Genomic DNA, 19,459 nt, shown 5'->3' on the forward strand with positions numbered 1-19,459 from the left:
CTAAATTGGACAAGTTTGGAAAAATGGATGGACGTAATATAACTAATTTATTTATTATATGGTATTTTCCACTGGGGAAATTTTCGGCCCATGCTTACGGGAATACATTTTCCCTTCCAACTCCCATCTTGAATTTTCTAATTCTAAAGATGTGAATGAGTATCTGTGCAGTTCAATACAGAACATCAGATGTTTTTAGTGTGTTTGTGCTCAGTGTGCAGAATATACTGTTGAGCTCTCTGTTTTCATGTCTGTGGAAGGTCCTTGGACTGGACATCCTTGTTTCCACTGGCATTTTGCCCAGGCCACACTATGAATGTCCCTGTTAGAAACGCAGTCACGCCTAGCAGGCAGCTGCCTTGCTGCTGAGCAGAAGAAATCCTGAAAGTTTGCCAAACACACACCTTTGCCCTCATGGGTTTTTTTTTCTGAAAAGACATGACCACTCAGTAGTTGAGGGCACATGCTTGTTATATCATGAATTTGATTCTTCATCATATGTGCAGCAGTGTGTACTGACAAAAGCGTGCTTTCCCAGTTCACAGCTGTAACACGTGTTTCCTTACGGGATGTGCTGGCAGAAATACAAGCTGACACTGCTTCTGTCATTAGCTCTTGTTTGTACAGCCAAAATCTAAAATAAAAACAGGCCAATCTTTGGAAGCCACACCAGCAGAATATTACTAAGACACATGCTACCCACCTGAACATTGTTGAGACAAGCACACAACACAGTCTGGAATGTGGGGCCTCCCTGCTGCTGCGGAATCAGGGCGGTCTGCTTCTCCCCACCCCAGGGAAAAGGGTAACACCACCTGGGTCTGGGTGCAGTTTCCCCCTCCAGGGGCAAGGGTACCTAGACCCAGGGCTTAGAGTACGCTTGGGGAGTGTGATTGTGTGTACAGTGTCTCTCTATGTCCATCTCCACGTTGGGTGAGTGTTGAGTAATTGCATATGAGAGCATGAGGGTGGGAATGGATGTTTGTATCTGTGTGTGCCTGTTTGTCTGTGTCCATATGTCAGGTTGGGTATCAGACGCCACCTCTCTGGGGACATCCCAGGTCCTCCGAGGTATGAAGGTCTATCTCCCCCCACCACTTCCCCTGCCAGTGGCAGACGCCCTCAGACATCGGTGCGTTGGTGGTTCTTTGTGTCTGGGGATGGGCACCCAGGTACACACCGGCTCACTCCTTGGTGGCTGCTTGTCGGGGCCTGGAGCCTGGGGCCCGCTTGGGCCACTTCGGGGGTGGGGTGCCCTCAGCCTCTCGGCTTCGGGCTCGGTCACTCTGGCACAGCTGGCTGCCAGCGGAGCTCACGGGCACGTCACTGCAACCCCTCCTGGCTTCTGCTCCGCGGCTGCTGAGTGACCCCTCATCTGGGACTCTCCTCAGCTCTTTCTGGGATAGTGGCGCGGCTGCCCCTCTGTTGGTCTTCCTTGGTCTCTTGTGTTCTGAGGGCCTCTGGATGTCTGGAGTCTTGATCTCCTCCATACCTGCTTCATGCCCTGGAGGACGGGGCTGTGGCTCCCCCACACCCTCTAGCAGATCATTACATGAAGGAACCTTTTAAAAACAAGCTCACAGGTGTACACACGGGGACTCACACACACAAACTACACCCTTTTTGGCTCCTACCTCAAAGCACACTGTGCGCTGTCGATCTTACATGCTGCACAATAATGTTTGATATTTAGTATTTACCGTTATATTCCCATAGATCATCGTGATGTTGTTTATTCTATTTATTCTCGTTTTCTTCTGCTTGTTTTCTTTTTTCGTTCTCAACAGGTGAAATTTAAAAAGTATCTACTGTTATCTACTGTTAGCTAGTTAATTGTAATGGTGTTGTTTTTATTATGTTGCTCTTTGTTGTTTGTTTTCTCTTCTGGTTTTTTATCTCCATACAGGTGATCCAGGTGTTTTGTTTGTTTTTCGTTTTTTTTCTTCTCCCCTTTCTCACCCTCTCTTCTCCCTTCTATTTTTTTTCTCTCCCTCTCTTTCCCTCATTCTTTCTCCCTGTCCTATCCCCCAGTCATGTCTGTCCCGCCTTTAAAAAACGAAAATAAAATAAATACATAATTATAATAAAGGTCAATCAAATGGACCAATATGGCAAGGCCATGATGATCCTAAAGATCCAAACGGGACAGGCAAAAAAAAAAAGCACACAACACACTGCAACACAGGCACTCCCTGATGGCACTAGCCTATCCCAGTGTAGGTAATCTGAAATATTTTGACATTGTTATTTTTTCACTTGCGCTTTATTTTCTCTTCAGAAATGTGCAAGTGTGTGGCACAGCTGCACATTAGATGCAGTGTCTGCCACTTCTTTTTTTTTCTTTTTTTTGCCTGTCCCGTTTGGCTCTTTTGCCATCAGAATTGTTGTCTAAAGGCAAAGAAAGATGCCCAACGGATTTACTTTACCAAATTGACCATCCCAGCCTTGCCATAATGGTCCATTTGATTCACCTTTTATTGTTTATTTTATTTTCACTTGCTGAATACGGGACAGACTTGAATGGAGGAAAGAAGGGGAGAAAGAAAGAGGGAAAGAGAAACAGCTGAGAAGAGGGACGGGGGAGAAGGGCAAAAGACAAAAACCAACAGAACGGGCAGGGAAAAAAAAGAAAAGAAAAAAAAATGCATATATCGATCACCTGGATCACCTGTTGAGAAAGAAAAAAGAAAACAAGCAGAAGAGAACAAGAGTAATAGAACAAACAACATCACAATGATATATGGGAATATGACAGTAAATACTAAATATTAAACATTATTGTGCAGCAATAATTTAGAAGTGTCTGCCACTTCTAAAAGAGACTGGCAAAGAAAATAGCCAAGAGGCAGAAAGAAAGTGTGAGTCAGGCAGTCCAGCTCAGCCAGTCACTTATGTGCACAAAGCCCCAGAAACAGCTCTGGGTGCCAATATACTTTCACTGAATTTGCAACAGGTGACGAAGCTTTCAACATTAAGGCCTCCTGGCCCACTCATAACACTGTTGAACCATTAAAAAAATAGATTTAGCAAAAAAAACCCAAAACAAAATAAAGATGTACCTTGGGCTCAATGGTGTTATTGCAATGTGTTTCTGCTCTTTGTGCTCTTTGATTGGTCGATAAATTGACTAACATTGGAAACAGTCATTTGTTTCTAGCTTTCTGTTCTTATTTTCTTACTTTGGTGACCCTCCTGTGTTTTTGTTGAACAGATTTGCCTTTGTGCTGCTACACAGATGGAGGTCGATGATATCATGTGCACAGTTATGACGTAATAACCCCACCCGCTCCGAACAGGTTGTGTTGTGCGTGTGTGACAGAGAGAGAGAGAAAGAGAGCAAGAGAGAGTATTAGTGTGCAGCCCTCAGGTCTCACAGGAGTCATTGAGAGAGCTGCAGCGAATACATTTCATTCGATTTGTAAAGATCTGTGCTCCTCAGTTGGCACAAACACCGCCTGAAAAACAAAAAGCACTGAGTTATTTTGTGTGTGTGTGTGTGTGTGTGTGTGTGTGTGTGTGTGTGTGTGTGTGTGTGTGTGTGTGTGTGTGTGTGTTGGGGATGGGGGGGGGGGGGGGTGGAGCGGGCATGATGAAAAACCAGTGACTGCCAGATGTAAATGGATCCATCTGGCTGTGACACCAGGAAGGCTTGAAGATGAACTCGCGTGGGGTGGAGCTGTTTAGCATCAGAGGCCATAGCAAAGGCCTTGGGGGCCCAGTTGAGATGAGTATTGCCTACTCATCTTGTAGTCGTGTCTTTCTTTTTTTCTATCACCCTCTCTGTCCTTTTCCCTCTGGCTCCTACAAATCAGCGCACAGTCCGCAGCAGCAGGCATGACAATGTGCTGACACAAGAACACTGTACTGACTCTCACTTTGTTGTCCATTCTGCCAGAACCACATCATCAGCGCCTGATAGAATGACTTATAAAACCACAGCCTTTCTCTGGTGCACAGTTTCACTCTTATTTCTGTGCACACATGCGTGCGCACACACACACACACACACACACACACACACACACTGTGTTTTCATGTCTTGTGGGGACATCTAATTGACATAATGCTTTCCCTGGCCACTTACCCATCAAAAATGAATGCCTAACCTTAACTCAAATGTAACCCTGACACTGAAACCATATTTTGAGTCTCAAAAATGCCTTCAAACTCGTGAGGACCAGGATTTTGTCTCCATAAGGGCTGTTGGTCCCCACAAGTATAGTAAACTTTGAATTTTTGGTCCCCACAAAGACATGAATACACACTCACACACACACACTGACACACTGAGCCAGTGTGTCGCTGATTCTGTCCAAAGTAAATTATGTTTTCAGACACTCACACAGCTTCTCTCTCCTTTGAGAGACGAGAAACTCTTTAAAGGATCATTTCTCTTCTTTCCACCTTCCAGGGCAGAACACAAATATGGACAGAATTAGCGAGAATAGGAGAAAAGAGGATTCCCAGAGCAAAACTTGTGCGTCATCAGATTTGATTATCTCGAACCCGGTGCGCTGGCCCTCGCGGCAATAGTGATAAAACAGTAAAGAAGTGAAGTGGAGTCAGGCAACAAGACCAGTAGTTGACTATCATCTGACGTCTAATATCATGACAATGAGTCTTTTGTTTCCTGCAGTGATTTAGTATTTTAAATCTTTAAGTAGACTTTCAGGCTGAATAAACTGAAACAAATTGCCTGTCATTCCCAAGTCATGTTTGATCAAATAATTTATACTACTGTATTGTTTAAGCACATACAGAACTCATTGAGATCAAATCAGATTGTCTCTGGTGTCGGCTTTGGCAACTTAAACTCACACACACTCGGGGAAAAAATACTCCAGTTCCAAGGGAACATTTATGAAACAGGTGTGTGGCACTGGTAAAAATTCAGTCTGTGCAGCATGAACATATTGTAAAGCAAGTTCACATAAACCTAGACTTAGAGCTTTTTATTGTCATTGTGCAGTTTATTGCATAGCGAAATTGGTTAGCTGGATCACAAAGGTGCAAAAGTAAGAAGAGAAAACGATATACAACGAAGGGAAAAAATAAATAAATAATAATAAAAAAATAAAAACCAATATATATGTATACATATATGTGAGTGAAACTGTATACATGATGTATGCGTAAGAAACATTGAAACAGAAACATTGTGTGGCTGTATACAAGGGCAGTTATAAAATGTAATAAATACATAAATAAGGGTGCAGGGGCTATGGTCATTTAGGAAATATATAACTCCTCTACTTCCTTCTAACTCAAGAAAGCCTACAGATAGCTGCAAAAGCAATAAGAAAGGGGAAACCGAGCCCATGCAGCATTGTTTCCCTTGGCCTGTGCCCAGCCAATTTTTACATATTGAGAACACATTATTGTGGACAGAAGGGCTATAACAGAAACATTAGTAGTAGTTGTAGTTGTTTACTGATTAACTAAGACTATCGATCAAACATATCTAGGAGGAAAAAGTAGCAACATGCCAGTGAGGAGTCTTCACAAACAGCCCAAGCAGGCAACAAAACTGGGTTAGAGTGTTTCTAAAAAGAAGCTAAATGTAATTCAGTCACTTCTCTTTTTGTAACACCAGCTCTGTTGTCTGTCTAGTCACTCCCACACTCATTAGCAGCTTCATTTTCTATATTTAACAAATGGCTCTTTGAGGAAGTTCTGTGAGAAGTAAAGCAGCAACAAACACACAGACATTAATCCAACAAAATCTAATACCAAAGTCTCTGCACATAAATAAATAATATAATCAGGTCAACAGAGGAGCCTTCATCGCTGTCATCTACGCTGCTCTGCATCCTGCACCCCTGACTGGATACTAATAGGTAGCTAAGCAACTGCTGAATGCTAATGGAAAACCTAATGTCAATAAACATATCCAGGGCCATTTTTACTGAATACATGACACTAAAGTTTTTATCAACTCAAATTAAACTGGAAAATCAGGCTATCAGTAAGTGTAAATGATACTCACTCACTCTGTGCTGCTGATTTTGTGTGTGGCAAGCCTCCCATAAAATAGCAGCTTTAGGATATAAAACTGGAATAGACTATTGAAAAGGTAAAAGCCAATAAAAAAAATTAAAGAAAACCACTCTCTTCCTTTTGCACTCCACATAAGCACAGGAATCTGCACCACAGTCATCATGAAACTATAAGTACTTACAGGAAATTAAAGTTTGAAACAGTTAAACCAGGGGGGGGCGAGGAGCTCCGATAAATGCTGGAGTTTGTTTTATATCAATAAATCAGAATCTTGTGTTTACCAACAGTTTGGCTTAATGTCCACAATTCCCCCAGTTTTTCAGTTGCCTGTATGTGAGTTTCTTTTTCATTCTTAAGGTACTCGTGTTAAATTAGTCAGCTGCAAGCTGTCAAGTGCACGCAATAACATCCTTGTGGGTTTCTGTTTGAGTAATGCCTTAATGTCTCACTGCATCCGTTGAGCACCACTGAGAGCATCACTTTGGTTGTTATAACGCCTCGCAGGGACGTATCATTTGAGATGCAAACTTTCTTCCAGTGCCATCCTGAATGAATGCTCTATATCTATTCTTTCAAATCAAATTCTCCTGGCGCAGGTCATAGAATCCCCTTTTTTATTTCAGTGTTTTCCAAGCAAAATGGCTTATTGAACCTCGAGTTATATTTGCAGTCTGAAGCTGTAAACCATTGAGGCTATCGGTTCAGTTTCAAACTCATTGTCATTATAATCAAGCTTTCCTCCAGGCTTAGAGTGACATTTAAAACATAAAAACTGTGTAAATAATCATTTTTAATAAGAGTAAAACACTTACTGCAACTCACTGGAACTGCAACACTTACAGTAATGGAAGGAACAAAACTTCTAACCAACGTATTTTTTCACCTTTTTGAGTATAGCTTGACCTTTCCTATGGCGTTCAGCAGTGACTAAGCAGAGCTTGGTAGAAATCAGTATGTGCACGTGTAACTGCACATGGGTTTGTGTGTGTTATCAGAAAACAGATTATCAGAAAAATAAACGAACCACGTCACATAACAGCCTTAATAGAAATTGTGGGTGCATTAGTGTCCGAGAAAGAGGAACAGTGTATGGGTGCCTGTAAATGGCATATAAATGAACGAGCAAACAAAACGAGGACTGCGATAATGGCAGAAAATGGAAAAAGTGAAGCCGAAGCAACACAGAGAATGAAGCAAAGCACAGAAACTCATTTCATTATATTTATCTACTTGGAAAAATATATATATTTTCCAATAAGTGAATACTGGGTCATGCCTTCCTTCCTAGAATATTTGCACCTCTACATAGCTAAAAGCATTAGCATCATATCACACTGACATAAACCAATATAAACTCATAAACAGGTGGGATGAAGTATTTTGTTGTGGGACGCGCAGCACCGGAACATTTGGTGATCATATACTTCAAGCTGCTGATTCACAGGAGAGACGGAAGACAAGCAGACACACTGAGGCATGGGAACATCAGAATGGTACGCTTCAAATTAGCGTCCTGATGAATGCCAGGACCAAAGGGTTCTCAGCAGAGCAATGCACTGTAACAAGATGATCAAAGGTATTCACATCATCCATCGGGGGTTTATCTGATCGGGGTTCTCCAAAAGAAGTAAAAGTTTCTTTGTTTTGTTTTTTCAACTTAAATTTGCTGCATATATGTCAAATTTTATCTTCCCGTATCCTTTTTAGACAGGAAGGATTTGTATTTCAAATAATGCTTCCTAGGTTACTTTCTTTTTTTCCATCTAATCTCTTGCTCATCCTTTGCATCTGTCAGCTTTCAGACTAAACAGAGCTGTGTGTATCCACACAGAACTCCCTCACACACACACACAGAGTTTATCTTAATGTTTACACCGCGGGCGGACGGACGGGCGGACGGACGGACAGACAGACAGACAGACAGACAGACAGACAGACAGACAGACAGACAGACAGACAGACAGACAGACAGACAGACAGACAGACAGACAGATAGATAGATAGATAGATAGATAGATAGATAGATAGATAGATAGATAGATAGATAGATAGATAGATAGATAGATAGATAGATAGATAGATAGATAGATAGATAGATAGATAGATAGATAGATAGATATTATTTAGACAACTGCGTTTCAAGTGAGCAAACAGCATCACCATGGAGATGTCCGTAACCATTACCTCACCTTTTGCTCTCAAAATTTAAATAACAGAGTTTGTGCAGCTGGCTTCATTCTGCATCCAGCAGAATAGCCACAGCTCTTATTGCTAACACAGAGTGAAAAACTATAGTGGCTCCTTCTCCAAACGCCAGCTACTAAAGTGTCGATCGAAGCCAGACAGTTTCTTGCCTCAGGCTTGTCTGAAATAGTTGTGTGACATGGGCACCTGATCTCAGCCTAAAAAGCACGAGTATAAAAATGTTAGTGTTTTCACTGCTGAAGACACAATGCTCCTGATGTGAATCTCCACGCACATTGTTTTACATAAATGAAATGTGTTTGCCATCCAACCAGCAACAGAGCCATGCTGCCAAATTTACAGTTTTTTCTGATTGCTTAAGCACATTTTTTGTAACTACTGGCTAATTTTGCAAAACTCTTCACACAAATAAGAAAACCTGTCACCCAATAATCAAAACATTGTAGTTCTCTTGCAAAAGCAAACACAGCTAGATTAACTCTTCACACCTTCATAAAAATGGTGTTTCCGTATCAAACAGTACACACAAGCCATCATCTACTAAGCACACAATGCGCCAACTGCACACTGATGGTATGAATACAAAACACATCTGGCCTTTGCTTTCTCTGCGCACAAGGTAGGCTAAGTCAGTTTGAGCTCATACTTCTGTCATAGATCCATAAGCATAGAGGGATCCAAACTTCAAGTACTGGTGTTTATTCAAACACATCAAAACAAACACAAGTGTTTATTTCCAAGTATAGGATTATTTGCAATCGCCATAATGACTATATGGGTTACTTGGTCTGCAGTGAACATGCTTCCTCTGCCCCAGCATCTGGTCATCTAGCAATTCTGTAAAGTAACAATTTCAGTATTTTCACATCAATGGTATTGGTGTGTTTCTCATTGGCATATGGCAGTGCTACAAATCTTTGTGCGAAGTGACTGTACTGACCGATTCTCATTTCAATATGTCCTTATGGTGCTTGCTACAGTGTAGCGGCTCGAGTTAGGCTGGACCCGTTGGCCAGCTACCCTCAGGGTCATTCCACGGTTGATTACATGGTCCACTATTGTAGCTCTGATGTCATCAGCAATTCTATTTCTTACTCTTCCTACCCTTCCTCTCCCCCCTCCTCATCTTCCTCTCCCCCCTCCTCATCTTCCTCTTGCTCCTCCTTGTCCTTGTCGTCCTCTTCATCCTACTTCTTCACCTCCACGTCCTCTTCCTCGGCCTCCTCTACTTCTCACTCTTTCTGCTCCCTCCATTGTACTCCGCACACACAGCTTACCTGTATTATAGTGCTTAGCCTGATTGCAAAGTGAACTAATTATCTAAAAAAGTTTTCACATGTGAAAGTGTGGCAGACAGTTGGCAAATTAGTGTTAATGATAGCCATACATGTGTATACTTTTGCTAGGAGTGTGTTGGAAATTTGAGTGTTGTGCAGTGAATTGTGCCTACAGTTTTGCAAAGTGTGTGTTACAAAATTGCAAACTGAGTGCAAAGCAGTTTTTGTGCTTTTAGTTTTGCAGACTCAGTGAGTGGTTTTGCTATAAGTCTGAATAGTTTTAGAGATTGTGCTACAGGAATCACAGTTAGGGTTTAAGCATTCAGAAAAAACTGTATTTCCAAGTCAAAACGAAATAGTAATTTCACTGAGGAAAAAAAAAGAAATCAGTCTACATCGTGTCGTCTCTCTGGATCTGGCCACAAAATTTTTTCTACATCACATGAAATGTCCTCTAGTCGAAGGCACTGGGGAAAATATCTTCTGGACTTTTACATCTATGGTATTGTTGTGTTTCTCATTAGAATATGGCAGTGCTACAGATCTTAGTGCAAAGTGACTGTACTAACCGATTCTCATTTCAAAACGTCCTTATGATGCTTGCTACAGTGTAGCGGCTCAGTTTAGGGTGAACCCGTTGGCCAGCTTCCCTCAGGGTCATTCCACGGTTGATTACATGGTCCACTATTGTAGCTCTGATGTCATCAGCAATTCTATTTCTTACTCTTCTTACCCTTCCTCTCCCTCCCCTCCTCGTCCTCCTCTTGCTCGTCCTTGTCCTTGTCATCCTCTTCGTCCTACTTCTTCACCTCCACGTCCTCTTCCTCGGCCTCCTCTACTTCTCACTCTTCCTGAATATATATCTGAATATCCCATCATTTCCTGTTTTATTTTGTAATTGTAGCAGCCCTTGGCATCAAGAACGACAGAAGAGTCTCTAACGGGTGCAGCCATTTATTTCCTCACCACACACGGCTCATTCTCTGGACGTTGAGCACCGTGAAAACTATAAAATAAGAAAAAATTGATACCCGTACAGTACCCTTTGAACTATAACAATGAGCTTAAGTTAATTCAGGCAAGTTCAAACAAGTAATTCTGAGATATACAGTCACAGATTAAATAAAACAAAAGGGGTTACTTCAAACAGCATCAAGGGATTACACAGTTCAGTTAAATAAAATATAACAACAGATCATCTCTCATCACATACCTCAGTCCGCTTGCCAAGGGTGCAAAACTCCGGTAAACACTTAAACACTTCGGCCCGTTTCTCATGGGGTGCTGCTAGCTTGCATGACACACATGTCTAGATGGACTTTGTACAACTTATTCCTGCCGCGACAGACTGCTCTATACGCGTTACGGTGCATGCCTCTGATCACATCTGTTCTTAGTGCGACTGCGCATACAGTTCCGACAACCCCCACAAGGATGACTTATGGTACAGATCAGCGGTTCATTACACTCCCACCAATCATGCTATGATTTACAAACTAGCTAATCATACATGATTTGAACAACAACAAAATGAGACCACTTCAACCAATATACAGGTGTACAAACATCATAGAGCAGGTGCCACCTGGACTGTTACATTGTTTATGTCAGTATGTCAGTTCCTCTCAGATAATAACATGGTTGTTATTATTCTCTTTCAACAAGAACCACCAGTTTTTGAATAGGCCCCTCGATGATGGGGGGCTTGAAAGCACGGTCCTGTTTCTTGGTCTGACTTTGGACTCCTACTTGAACTTTGACCCGACGGACTAAACCATCATCGCCTTCGATAGTTTCAACGATACGCCCCAGTTGCCACTGACACCTTGGTAACATATCTTCCTTGATGATAACAATGTCATTCACTTTTAGATTACGGCGGGTTTTGTGCCACTTCTGTCTTGTGGAGACATTCATGAGGTATTCTCTTTTCCACCTACCCCAGAACTGCTCAGTTAAGTATTGTACTCTACGCCACCTCTTCGCTGCATACAAGTCTTCTCTCACAAATTTCCCAGGTGGTGGTAGAGCAACTTTGGACTTCATCAGTATAAGATGGTTCGGAGTAAGAGGTTCAGGTGCCTTTGGGTCACAGATACTGCCCACAGTCAAGGGGCGGCTATTTACAATAGCCATGGCCTCATAAAACAAAGTTCTAAGAGAGGCATCGTCTAGTCTTCCTGCACACTGAGCAGTAGTGGCATTTAGCACATTACGAATGGTCCTAATTTGGCGTTCCCAGATGCCACCAGCATGACTTGCAGAAGGAGCATTGAAAACAAACTCACACTGTTTGTCTGCCAGGAAAGCCTCCAGTGCCTGCATGTCACATTGTTTGAGAGCCTCTCTGAACTCATTTCTGGCTCCTACAAAGTTTGTGCCTTGGTCACAGCGGAGTTGGCAAACAGCTCCTCTGAGGCTGATGAAGCATCTAAGGGCATTGATGAATGCATCTGTTGATAGGTCTTCTAGCATCTCGATATGAACAGCACGTGAAGACAGGCATGTAAAGATAAGCCCATACCTTTTGTACTCCTTACGGCCCCGCTTGATGGAAAATGGACCAAAGCAATCCATACCAGAGTACGAGAAAGGAGCGGAGGCTTCAGTCCTTTCTTTCGGGAGCTCTGCCATGCGTTGCTCCTCGGTGGGGCGCCGAAGTTTTCGACATTGCACACATTTATGTATTAACTTGGCAACTGCTTTGCTTCCCCCAAGCACCCAAAACCCATTTGCTCTGAGTTCTGCTAGGGTTTGACTGCGACCCTGATGACAGATGGTGGCATGGTAATGAGACAGTATTAGTCTTGTAATGTGACTTTCCTTTGGAAGGATAACCGGGTGTTTTAGTTCTCGACTGAGCGTTGCCTTTGTCAGTCTTCCACCTACACGAAGAAGTCCTTCATCTAAGATGGGATCAAGACAACTTAGGGGGCTAGAGCATGGAAGAGAGTTGCCCTTCTGAAGTGTCTTTATGTCTTGCAAAAAGGCTTGTCGCTGAACCAGACTGATTACTAGTTCACAAGCTTTTCTCCTTTCCTCTACCGTCACAATGCTGCTGACACGATCTGACTTCATGCCTAGTCTCTTAATTCTTGCAACTACTCTGATGAGCGTTGTCCAGCTGGAAAAGCGGCTTAGACGGTTCAGAATGTCATTTTGCTCATTGGCATGGGTGGCAAAGGTTTTCACCGATTTAACTTCAGGGTCACAGACTAGCAAATCTGGTGAAAAATGTAGTGTTGGGTGTATCTCAGGTTTCCATAGAAATTTAGGACCCGATAACCAGTTCATTGACAGAATGTCCCCTGCACATAGACCTCTCGAAGCGTGGTCAGCTGGGTTTTCTGCCGTATCCACATAGTGCCACTGAGCAGGGTCTGTGGTTTCTCGGATTAGCTGAACACGATTTGCGACAAACACATGGAATCGCCGTGCCTCATTGCTGATGTAGGCCAATACAACTTGGGAATCAGTCCAAAAGAATTCCTCGTCAATCTGCATGCCGAGCTCTGTTTTTAACATGACGCTTAGCCTTGCGGAGATTACTGCAGCCGAAAGCTCCAGCCTTGGGATGCTCATGAGCTTTGTTGGTGCGACTCTTGCTTTGGCTAACACAAGGCTACAGTGTACTTCATCCTTTCCATTCTTGTATCTGAGGTAGGAACATGCACCATAACCTATGTTACTGGCATCTGAAAAGTGATGCAGTTCCACCCTCACTATGTTGCCAAAGTCTGGAGGATGGTAGCATCTGGGTATCGCTATTTCCTTTAGCCTGTGTAGATCCCTTTTCCATTGCTCCCACCATGCATGTAGGCTATCGGGAAGCTGATCATCCCAACCTACGCCCATGCGACACAGCTCCTGGAGAATACATTTACCACTCAGGATAAAGGGAGCTACAAGACCCAGAGGGTCGTAGAGGGAGGAGACAGCGGACAGGATACCACGACGAGTTGAGGGTTGGTCCCTTTTGTCAATGTTGAAGCTGAAGGCGTCACTTTCTATTGACCACTGAATGCCAAGTACGTGACCCTCCGCTGTTGAATCCAGGCTAAGGTTGAGAGGTCCGGTGGTTACTGCCCTTTCTGAAGGCGCAACACCACACAACACCTCCACCTTGTTCGAGTTAAATTTGTGCAAGTGTAAACCTCCAGTCTTACACAGCTGCTGTGCATTGATAATCAGGTCTGTAGCTTCTGTGACTGATGGGACGCTAGTCAGTCCATCATCAACGTAAAAGTTCTTTTCAATGAAAGCAGCAGCCGAAGGATAATCGGCTTCGCATTGCTGTGCAAGATATTTAAGGCCGAAATTGGCACACCCTGGAGAGGAACCAGCACCGAAAAGGTGCACCGCCATTCTATACTCTTGGGGTTCTGTTTCCAGCTGACCGCCCTTCCACCATAGGAACCTCAGGTAGTTCCGCATGTTGGGTGGAACATAGAACTGATGGAACATTTTTTCAATGTCGCAGGTGATGGCTACTGCTTCCCTCCTAAAGCGGCAGAGAACTCCTACTAGAGAGTTTATCAGATCTGGGCCAGTCAATAAGGTGTCATTCAGAGAGATGCCCAGAAACTTGGCTGAACAGTCGAAGACCACCCTAAGTTTATCTGGTTTCCTAGGATGGTACACCCCATGATGTGGGATGTACCAAATTGTCTCTCCCTCATGTGCTGGGGGGGCTGGTTCTGCAACACCTTTGCTGATGGTTTCCTCCATGAATGCTGTGTAATGGTCATGGTACTGCCTGTTGGACCTTAACTTCCTCTTGAGGTGTTGCAAACGAGCTTCAGCCAGTCGCTTGTTGTTTGGCAGCATAGGTGGAGAGCTGCCCTTGAAAGGAAGTGGCATCTCATAGTGTCCATCCTTCCTTTTTGTGATTGTGCTGCTGAGGAGTTTTACAAAATGAACATCATCTTGAGAAACATATTTATCTTGATAGTTTCTTTCGCTGAAATCCATTTCTAGGACCTTCAACACATCATTGACCGGAGGCAATGGCATTTCCTTTACTGCCACTCTGTGTACAAAGCTTTGATGTTCCTTTCTATCAAGATATGGATTTGCTGATCCTATGATGCTCCAGCCAAGCACGGTTCTTTGAGCAAATGGATGGTTTTCTGACCCTACAATGACTTCTAGAGGGGCCAGTGCTGATGGGCAATCATAGCCAATCAGCAATCCCACTTCACAGTCTTGAAGTGGCTGCAGCTTGTTTGCCAGTTGCCTCAGATGTGGCCACTGAAGTGCGGTGTCCTTTGTAGGAATGTGAGACTTATCGACTGGGATGAAATCCCTTGTATATGCCTGGCGTAGCTGAACATGCGACTCACTATGGAGCCCACGAACTTGCAATCCACAAGCCACTTTGCTAGCTATGACTGTGTCTACTGCTGTCATTGTACTGAGCCTTAATTGCACTGGCTGAGTCTTCACATTTAGTGCAGAGACCAGATCTCCCAAGATGAAAGTTGAATCGCTCTGTGTGTCGAGCAGAGCATATGTGAGAATCTCACTGTGGGGGTCTTCTGCCAATGACACAAAAACTGGAACAATGCTAGACGTAGCTGAGGAGTATCTTGTCAATGTGTGTGACATGACATTGCGGACTTCCTTTGTCTCATTTCCTGCAGATGGTGAATCACTGTTTAACATTTCACTGGCTCCCTCAATTCTCTCTATGTGCAAGCAAGTTGGATGATTTCGACCACATATAGTGCATGTGTGCCTTCTTTTGCATTCTTTACTAGTGTGACCCTTTCTTAAACAGCCAAAGCAAAGACGGTTTTCACGAATGAAAGCTCTCTTTTCATCAGGAAGCCTTGTGGCAAAGGTTGGGCACTTGGCGACACCGTGTGTTTCATCGTTGCAGACAAAGCATGGTGGTCTTGGCTTTGAAATTAAGGTCCCTGGTTTACCTGCAGAGTGCTTAGCTTGAACATTGGTGCTGAGTGCCTTGGTTCTCTTAGGAAGCCTTTCATCTGTAACTTTAGTGGTTAATAAGAAGGGAGAAGCAATGGGGTTGCAGGCTATTCTAGCTTCCCTTTGTAGAAATCTGGTGAAATGAGCAAATGGTGGATACTCTTGACATCTGTCTAGTTCATCCACAACAACACGACCCCATCTACGCAGATTCTAAATGATTGTGAAGAAAATCATAAACTTCTCAAAAAACTGCCCGAATGGCTGGTACGCACCGAATGGCTGGTAGGCACCAGCCATTCGGGCAGTTTTTTGAGAAGTTTATGATTTTCTTCACAATCATTTAGAATTGCCAGCCCTTTAACATGAGGGATGGCCTCGGCACAACTTTGAAGGAAATCTGAAAACTCTCTGAGGGCTACTGGGTCATTGGGAGCTATTTTTGGCCATTTCATCAGTTTATCCCTGAAAGCCTTTTGGACGACAAATGAACTTCCATACCTCTCCTGAAGAATCTCCCAGGCACCCTGATATGCATCTTTTGAGTTTCGATAGAAGAATCCTTCGACCGCCTTCCGTGCCTCACCAGCAAGATAACTTTTCAAGTACAACATTTTTTCGCCTGCGGGGAGGGGTTTGTGGCCAATCAATGCCATAAAGGATATCTTCCAGTCTATAAACTTTAAAGGGTTACCAGTGAACACTGTGGGTTCAGGTGCAGGCAGACGGTTGGAGACAAACAAGCTTGCAAGCTCCTGTGTTAAGCTGACCTCCTGTTGCCTTTGCAAAATCTCAGGTGGTGCACACTGAGGTCGAAATGATTCAGCCTATGGATTCAATGGATTCTGAGATTCAATGATTTGGCTATCAAGTTGTGATTTGTCATCTGCTTCATACTTAAGGCTTTCCAATCCATCGTAGTTGTTGTAAGCTCTCACTCTGGCTGCTGCTACTTTTACCTCATTTTCTGCCTGTAGCTGTTGCAGTTTAGTTCTCTCTTCCTCTAGCTTTGCTGTCATTTCTGCAATCATTTGTGCTTCCTTGATTTTCCACTCATGCTCTAAGCTACTCAACTTGGCTTGCTGTTCATGTATTCGTTGCATTGCCTTCGCCTGTTCTAGTTTAGCTGCAAGGTCAGCTTCGGCATCCACACGTTTGCTAGAAGTCGTAGATGTGGCTCCAGAGTATGAATCTGAGCCCTTTGAATGCTCTGAAATAACTGTTTCTGTTTCAGTTTTCCCAAAAACAGATCCATACTCCTCCTTACTTAATATCATCCTTACACGCTCCTTCTCGAGCCTGTCATTAAAAGTCTTATCTATATCTTCTAGTCGTTTACTAATGAGATCACAAATTTCTGTTGTTAGGGCAACACACGCATCCATTTTCTTGACAACATCTGGAGTAGAAGTATGATTACGTCGGATAGGCTCATACAGTTCATGCATTAATGCTTCTTTAGCCTTAATGTCCGTTTGTGTTCTAACAAGGTCTTCGTTTGAGCAGAAACCTTTCAGCCTTGTTCTAACTCCTCTTGCTAACTCCTTCCAGGACTCATATGCCTTGCTAAATGACCTTTCATTTTTCTTGGCCTCCTGTTCATGCATCTCCTGCCCCTTTTCTGTTAGTCTTCGCTCTCTGGAGCTGGACCTGGCCTCTTGTGCCTCTGTAGATTTGTCTATTTCTTCAACAGGGGACAACATTATTATTAATTTTATTTTTGGCTTGTTGCACCTGCCCTTTTAAGTGTATATATCTTAACTCAAATGGGTTGAGTGGTGGTTTCAAACTTATTAACACTCAACTTAGATATTTACACCTTTAACCTCACAGACTGGCAACAAAACCAAAATAATACTGATGATGCCCTCAAATCAGACAATTTGCCACTTAAGTTTTTACAGAAGTACAACTGATAGCATAAAGCCCAGATTCAGTCTTAGACATTCTGATGCAAGAAATGTGGGATATTCAGCATCACAACTTTACATGCTACTGTGTTAAATACAGAAGAGGTCTTTCTTTCTTGCATTACTTTAGACTGCCATGTTGAAGATCATTTGCTCACACAGCTTACAAGATGAAGGTGTGCATGACATTGTATTTATAATGTCCTTATTTTGAGTCCTTTACTGATCCAGTAGTCTCTAGATGATGCGATACACTCCTTTACTCACAGTTCGACGAAAGAATAAGATGAGTGTAGATGGCTGCAAGGCAGCGATGAGTTTTCACTGTAGCAGCCCTTGGCATCAAGAACGACAGAAGAGTCTCTAACGGGTGCAGCCATTTATTTCCTCACCACACACGGCTCATTCTCTGGACGTTGAGCACCGTGAAAACTATAAAATAAGAAAAAATTGATACCCGTACAGTACCCTTTGAACTATAACAATGAGCTTAAGTTAATTCAGGCAAGTTCAAACAAGTAATTCTGAGATATACAGTCACAGATTAAATAAAACAAAAGTGGTTACTTCAAACAGCATCAAGGGATTACACAGTTCAGTTAAATAAAATATAACAACAGATCATCTCTCATCACATACCTCAGTCCGCTTGCCAAGGGTGCAAAACTCCGGTAAACACTTAAACACTTCGGCCCGTGTCTCATGGGGTGCTGCTAGCTTGCATGACACACATGTCTAGATGGACTTTGTACAACTTATTCCTGCCGCGACAGACTGCTCTATACGCGTTACGGTGCATGCCTCTGATCACATCTGTTCTTAGTGCGACTGCGCATACAGTTCCGACAACCCCCGCAAGGATGACTTATGGTACAGATCAGCGGTTCATTACAGTAATCCTTGGTTCTCATGCATCCTAGCTAGTTTAACTTTGGTACTTTGCTCTTTTACCAACAAGTTTATCCCCCATCTTTCCCCTGTTCCTAATTATTCCTCCTAGTGCAGCTCCCAGATGGTCATTACCCTCTGCAGTCTACTTTTCCCAGTCTCTTTTTGTTTAGTTTTCTTGGGTTTTTGCAATTGATCTATTCAAATATTTTTCTTTTCATTCAAATACCAACTCACTAGCCTCCTAAAGCGAACACTACTACACTTTTGCTTGTGTCAACGCACAGATTGAAAACAATTCAATCCCACTTGATTTCTGGCCACAGGTGTAAGTGTGCCACTAAAATTTGGAGAGAAAATAAGTAAGAACACAGCGGAGCTCTGACATTTTATCAAGACAGAAAGTTTGTGGTGATTAATTAAATTAAAGTGAGGCAGAATGAAAGAAAGTGAGAAACTGTACATATAAAGACCGAGGGAGGGGAATGTACCGTTTCAGTATAACAAATGGAGCGCAGAGTGATGAGAAACACAAGGGAGATCAACCATGTATGACAGTTACTTCTCCAAACAACCAACCAACGAACCGTCAACACAAAATCAACTTCAGTGACACGGGCGGCCTTTGCAGTCTGTCAGGCTTCATACAAGATTATGTTCAGTCTTATGAAATGTTGCGGTGTTTACAGTTACTCACCAGCAGCCCCACACCACCAGATATCCAGAAGTGAAAGATAAAAAAGTTTGTTTCCAGCTGATACGGCCAACATTTGAAGTTGGACATTTTAAAGTCCCACACGGAGAGAGAGCGCTTTATGCGGAGCAACATGTCGCTAGGCATCAGGTGCTATTTCTGATACAGGCTATCAGAATACACACCAATCCCTCACAACACCACACACAGGACAGGGTGTAAATACACGAGACAATCATCCATGTAACTGTTGGAGTGGGTGCCACTCAAGTGTAGATGGCACTGAGGATAAAAGCCATCTCTATTTTTGTGTACATGTAAGTGGACTGGATGTGTAAGCCTCTAGCTGTGGGCACACAGAGATCTCAGTGACAAGCCTACCTTCTGTGAAGGGCCTCCTCAAATTTTCCCCTCTGCCTAAGCTACTGTGGGCTTTGTGTCTGTGTGTGTGTGCATGCAGTCCAATGAGTGATATTTGATCCCATAAATCTTCTGACGCACAGCCAAGAGCTGGCTTTGGGTTGTGAGCCATTTGCAGCAGCTCTCCCCTCACTGAC

Source organism: Astatotilapia calliptera, chromosome 17 (assembly GCF_964374335.1).
Source record: "Astatotilapia calliptera chromosome 17, fAstCal68.1, whole genome shotgun sequence".
Taxonomy (NCBI): Eukaryota; Metazoa; Chordata; class Actinopteri; order Cichliformes; family Cichlidae; genus Astatotilapia; species Astatotilapia calliptera.